The following is a 5942-nucleotide window of genomic DNA, read 5'->3' on the forward strand; positions in this document are numbered from 1 at the left end:
TCTTTTTGTTCTAGAGCTTTTAAGTGTATTGTCAAGCTGCTAATGTATGCTCTCCCGTTTCTTTTTTGAAGGCACTCAGAGTTGTGATCTTTTCTCTTAGCACTGTGTTCATTGTGTCCCATAAGTTTGAATATGTTGTGCTTTCATTTTCATTAAATTCTAGAAAGTCTTTAATTTCTGTCTTTATTTCTTCCTTGACCAAGTTATCATTGAGTAGAATGTTGTTCTACTGCCATGTATGCAGGTGCTTTCTGGTGCTCACTTCGGCAGCACATATACTAAAATTGGAATGATACAGAGAAGATTAGCATGGCCCCTGCGCAAGGATGACATGCAGGTGCTTTCTGTTGTTTTTGTTGTTATTGAAGATCAAACTTAGTCTGTAGTGATCTAATACGATGTATGAGATTATTTCCATCTTCTGGTACCTTTTGAGACCTGTTTTGTGGCCAATTGTATGGTCAATTTTGGAGAAGGTACAGTGAGGTACTGAGAAGAAGGTTTATTCTTTTGTTTTATGATGAAATGTTCTCTAAATATCTGTTAAGTCCACTTGGTTCATAACTTCTGTTAGTTTCTCTATGTCTCTGTATAATTTCTGTTTTCATGATCTGTCCATTGAAGAGAGTGGGGTATTGAAATCTCCTACTATTATCGTGTGAGGCAAATTGTGAGCTTTGAGCTTTAGTAAGGTTTCTTTTATGAATGTAGGTGCCATTGTATTTGGAGCATAGATATTTAGGATGGAGAGTTCATCTTGGTGGATTTTTCCTTTGATGATTATGAAGTTTTCTTCTTTATCTTTTTTTGATAAGTTTTTTGTTGAAAGTTGATTTTATTTGTTATTAGAATGGCTACTCAAGCTTGTTTCTTTGGACCATTTGCTTGTAAAGTTGTTTTCCAGCCTTTTATTCTGTCTGTCTTTATCTCTGAGGTGTGTTTCCTGTATGCAGCAAAATGCTTGGTAGTCTTTATGTATCCAGTGTGTTAGTCTATGTCTTTCTATTGGGGAATTGAGTACAGTGATGTTAAGAGATATTAAGGAATAGTAATTGTGGCTTCCTGTTATTTTTGTTGTTAAAGGTGGAATTATGTTTGTGTGTCTCCTTTTGTTTTTGTTACAAGGAGATTACTTTCTTGATGTTTTTAGTGTGTAGTTTCCCTCCTTGTGTTGAAGTTTTTCATCCATTTTCCTTTGTAGGGCTGGATTTATAGAACGATATTGTTTAAATTTGGTTTTGTCATTGAATATCTTGGATTCTCCATCTATGTTTTGCTGAATTTAATAGCCTGGGCTGGCATTTGTGTTCTCTTAGGGTCTGTATGACATCTTCCCAGGATCATCTGGCTTTCATAGTCTTTGGTGAGAAGTCTGGTGTAATTCTAAAAGGTCTGTCTTTTTATGTTACTTGACATTTTTCCCTTACTACTTTCAATATTCTTTCTTTGATTTGTGCATTTGGTGTTTTGAGTATAAAGGGAGGAATTTCTTTTCTGGTTCAATCTATTTGAAGTTCTGTAGGCTTCTTCTAAGCTTATGGCTATCTTTTTCTTCAGTTTAGTGACGTTTCCTTCTATAACTTTGTTAAATGTATTTACTGGCCCTTTAAGTTGGGAGTCTTCACTCTTTTCTATACCTATAATCCTTAGGGTTGATCTACTCATTGTGCCCTATATTTCCTGTATGTTTTATGCTAGGAACTTTTTGCAATTTACATTGTCTTTGATGGCTGTGTCATTGTTTTCCATGGTAACTTCTGCCCCTGAGATTCTCTCTTTTATCTCTTGTATTCTGTTGGTGATGCTTGCATCTATGACTCCTGATCTCTTCCCTACGTTTTCTATCTCCAAGATTGTCTCCCTTTGTGCTTTCTTTATTGTTTCCATTTCCATTTTAAAATCCTGGATGGTTTTGTCCATTTCCTTTACCTGTTTGGTTGTGTTTTCTTTCCTTCAATTCTTTAAGGGATTCTTTAAGGAATTTTTGTGTTGCCTCCATAAGGGCTTCTATTTGTTTACTTGTGTTGTTCTGTATTTTTTAAGGGATTTATTTATATTCTTCTTAAAGTCCTCCATCATCCTCAGAAAATGTGATTTTAAATCCAAATCTTGCTTTTCTGGTGTGTTTGGATATCCAGTATTTGCTTTGGTAGGAGAACTGGGCTCTGATGATACCAAGTAGTCTTGGTTTCTATTACTCAGATTACTGAGCTTGCCCTTAGACATCAGGTTGTCTCTGGTGTTGGCTTGTCCTGCTGACTCTGAAAGTGGCTTGTCCCTCCTGTAGGCCTGTGTGTCAGCACTCCTGTAGACCTGTTTTCTTTCAGCTGGATCTGAGAACAGAGAGCTCTGTTCTCAGGTGTGTAGGTGCTCCTGGCTACTGGCTTTCAGCTCTTGGTGTAGGCAAAAACCTGAAGAGTCCTGCCCCTGACTGCTCCTAGGTTCCTATACCTAGGGGCACAGATGGCAGTAGGCAATTTCCTATTGGTTCAGTAATGTAGGCAGAAAGTAGTTTTCTCCTCTGAGTTCTCAGGAGTGTCTGCACTTTTGAGAGTCCAGTTCTTCCCCCTTTGGATTTGAGTTCAGGGAAGTGTGGTACTGGTTCACTTCAGTTCTGTGGGCAGGTTTGTGCTGCTGCCTTTTCCTATATTCCTGAATCCAGAGGAACTATGCTGTTTCCTCTTGGGCTGGGAATGTAGGTAGAAGTGGACAGAAGTTGGCAAGAGTGGGTCGATGTGGCAGTTTGTCCTGAGGTCTCAGGATTATTTACACTTCTGTGAGTTCAGTTCTCTCATCCATGAGATTTGGGTCAGATTTTTACAATTTTACTTGTTAGTTGCTTTTACAGTAGAAGGAAAACAAGACACTTCACAAAAGACTCCTCTGTAATTTCTGGAGTCTTAAATTGAGATCTGAATTTCTTTCTTGGGAGCTTATGAGAAATAAGGAAGTTTTCAGTATTAATTATCATCTGTAATAATCACCCTTTGCATTTCCATTCATGTCTGCTTAAATCTGTTTTTTCTCAGGCCTTCATGTGCTCAGCAGAATGTCACATACTTCATATATATTTTTATTCTCCCCATCCCAATCGGGAGGGACAGAGAGACAGAGACAGAGAGGCAGATATAGAGGCAGAGGGAGAGACAGCAAGGAGGTCAGAAGAAAAGAAGAAAATAGTTTATTCATAAATCTTCAATGGCATTATGAAATCAACTTAGCAGTCAACTGCTGCTTGCCGCCCTGCTGGGGCTTATCATTCCATGATGTGGCTCCCACTGTAGCTATCTTGCCCAGTCTGAAAGTGACCTTGTCTTTCATTGCACCTCCTGTGATTTTGTGAAAATGCTAATTCCTTTTTGGTTTTAGGTAAAGATTATTGCATCTCTACAGACTTCATGATTTCTTTCCCATATGGCAAATCTATAATCTTCTTGTTCCATATCTCAGAGTACTACTGATATTTTAGAGGTGTGTTTTTGAGATTTTTATTTTATTTTATTTTTAAATTTTATTTTTCTTGTATATTTTATCTATTTATATTTCAAATGTTACCCCCCCATAACTCTTTTCCCCCTGCTTCTATGATGATGCTCCCACTCCCACAAAACCACTTCCACCTCAGTGCGCTGGCATTCCCCTACATTGGGGAAATGAACTTTCACAGGACAAAGGCCTTTTTCTCCTATTGATGCTGGACAATACCATCTTCTGTTACATATGTGGCTGGAGTCATGGGTCTCTCCATGTATACTCATTGGTTGGTGGTTTAGTCCCTGGGAGTTCTGGTGAGGTCTGGTTGAGTGATATTGTTGTTCTTCCTATGGGGTTGCAAACCACTTCAGCTCCTTCAGTTCTTTCTCTAACACCTCCATTGGGGTACTCTTATTCAGTCCAATGGTTAGCTGCAACCACCCTCATCAATATCAGTAGGACTCTGGAAAAGCCTCTCAGAAGACACCCATATCTAGGTCTTGTCAGCAAGCACTTCTTGACATCAACAACAGTGACTGGGTTTGTTGACTGCATATGGGATGGAACTCCAAGTGACGGAGTCTCTGGATGACATTTTCTTCAGTCCATGCTCAACTTTTTGCCCCTGTATTTCCTCCTGTGAATATTTTTTTCTCCCTTCTAAGAAGGAATGAAGCATCCACATTTTGGTCTTCTTTCTTCTTGAGCTTCATATGATCTCTACATTTTTTCTTAGGTATTCCAAGCTTTGGGGCCAATATACACTTATAAGAGAGTACATACATATGTATTCTTTTGTGACTGGGTTATGTCACTCAGGATGATATTTTCTAGTTCCATCCATTTCATGTAGTCATTGTTTTTAATAGCTGAGTAGATCTCTATTTTATAAATGTACCACATTTTCTGTATCAATTCCTCTGTTGAAGGACATCTGGGTTCTTTCCAGCTTCTGGATATTATAAGTAAGGCTACTATGAACATGGTGGAGCATATGTCCTTGTTATATGTTGGAGCATATTTTGAGTGTATTCCCAGGAGAGGTATAACTGAGTCCTCATGTCCTTCAACACTGATAAGTGGATATTAGCTCCACCAGAGCTCCCATGGACAAAACCACCAAGCAATGAGTACACAGGGAGGGACCAATAACTCCAGCCATATATGTGAAAAAGGATGGCATTGTCCAGCATCAATAGGAGGGAAATCCCTTGGTCCTGTGAATGTTCATTTCCCCAATATAGGGGAATGTCAGGTTGTTGAGGTGGGAGTGGGTGGGTGGGAGTAGGACCATTCTCATAGAAGAAGGAGGAAGGGAAGAGGTATGGGTGAGGAGCGAAGGGGATAACATTTGAAATGTAAATATATAATATATCCAAGAAAAATAAAATTTAAAAAGGAATTCCTCTATCATCATCATGAGATGTGGTTTTAAATCTGTATCTTGCTTTACCAGTGTGTTATGATATCCTGTATTTGCTGTGATGAGAGAATTGGGTTCTGATGATGCTAAGCAGTCTTGGTGTCTGCTGCTTAGGTTCTTAATTTTGCCTCTCATCATCTGGTTATCTCTGATATTAGTTTGTCTTGCTGTCTTGTACTAGAGTTTGTCCCTCCAGTGGGCATGTGAGCCTGTGATCTTAGGAGTTCGAATGTTCCCGTTAGACCAGCTCTCTCAGGGCAGGTTTTGGGAGTGAGAGTGGTGGGACAGCCTCAGCTCTAGGCACAGATGGAGACCATAAGGGTCCTGTCCTAGGCTGTCCTGTGTTTCTCGTGCCCCATGTGCTCCTGGAGTGTCTCTCATTGGGCAGTCAATGGAGAGAAAGTGGGGTCCCATCTTTGTCTGTGGGTTTATGAGGGAGAGCGCTCCTGGCAGACTAGTTCTGTGAGCAAGATTTATGTCCAAGGGCTGTGGGACAGCCCTAGTTCTGGGTGCAGATGGAGACCACAATGGTCCTGTCCCAGGTTGCCCTGCAGCTCCTGAGCTCTGTGTACTCCCAGTGGGTCTCTTTGGATAGTCAGTGGAGAGAAAGTGGGGTCCTACCTGTGGGCTGTGGGCTTAGGAGGGAGAGCGCTCCTGGCAGACCAGCTCTCTGCCAGCAGGTTTTGGGTCCGAGAGTTGTGGGACATCCCCAGCTCTGGGTGCAGATGGAGACTGAAAGGGTCCTGTCCTAGTGTGCCCTCTCCTGTCTTAGGCCACCTCTCAGAAGTCTTTGAGACTTTTTCCTTTTTGCTGTTTTGCCATCATCTTACTTGACACTCTTCTGCAGAGTCCTGTGAGGTTACTCTGCCCTTCACATTGCCCTCTTTGGAGTATTAATGGCCTGTTCTTTTCTCCATGTGGATCTTATATGCTCCCCCCATTTCTCTTCCTCCTCCACAACCTGAAATCTTCCCTCACCTTATTTCCCAATATTTTCTGATTTTTCTATTACAGAGTAAATATCTATTGAGCAATGAGTGTTCTG

General features: G+C 40.6%; 1 non-coding gene across 1 annotated transcript; it reads left to right on the plus strand.

Annotated features, from left to right (window-relative positions):
• The first annotated feature begins 254 nt into the window (after positions 1–254).
• LOC120094561 (U6 spliceosomal RNA) lies at positions 255–361 on the plus strand. The gene has a single exon (XR_015628351.1). It is a non-coding gene; the product is annotated as a U6 spliceosomal RNA (small nuclear RNA).
• The last annotated feature ends 5581 nt before the right edge of the window (positions 362–5942 follow it).

This window comes from Rattus norvegicus, chromosome 8 (genome assembly GCF_021556685.1).
Source record: "Rattus norvegicus strain SHRSP/BbbUtx chromosome 8, alternate assembly SHRSP_T2T, whole genome shotgun sequence".
NCBI classification, from domain to species: domain Eukaryota; kingdom Metazoa; phylum Chordata; class Mammalia; order Rodentia; family Muridae; genus Rattus; species Rattus norvegicus.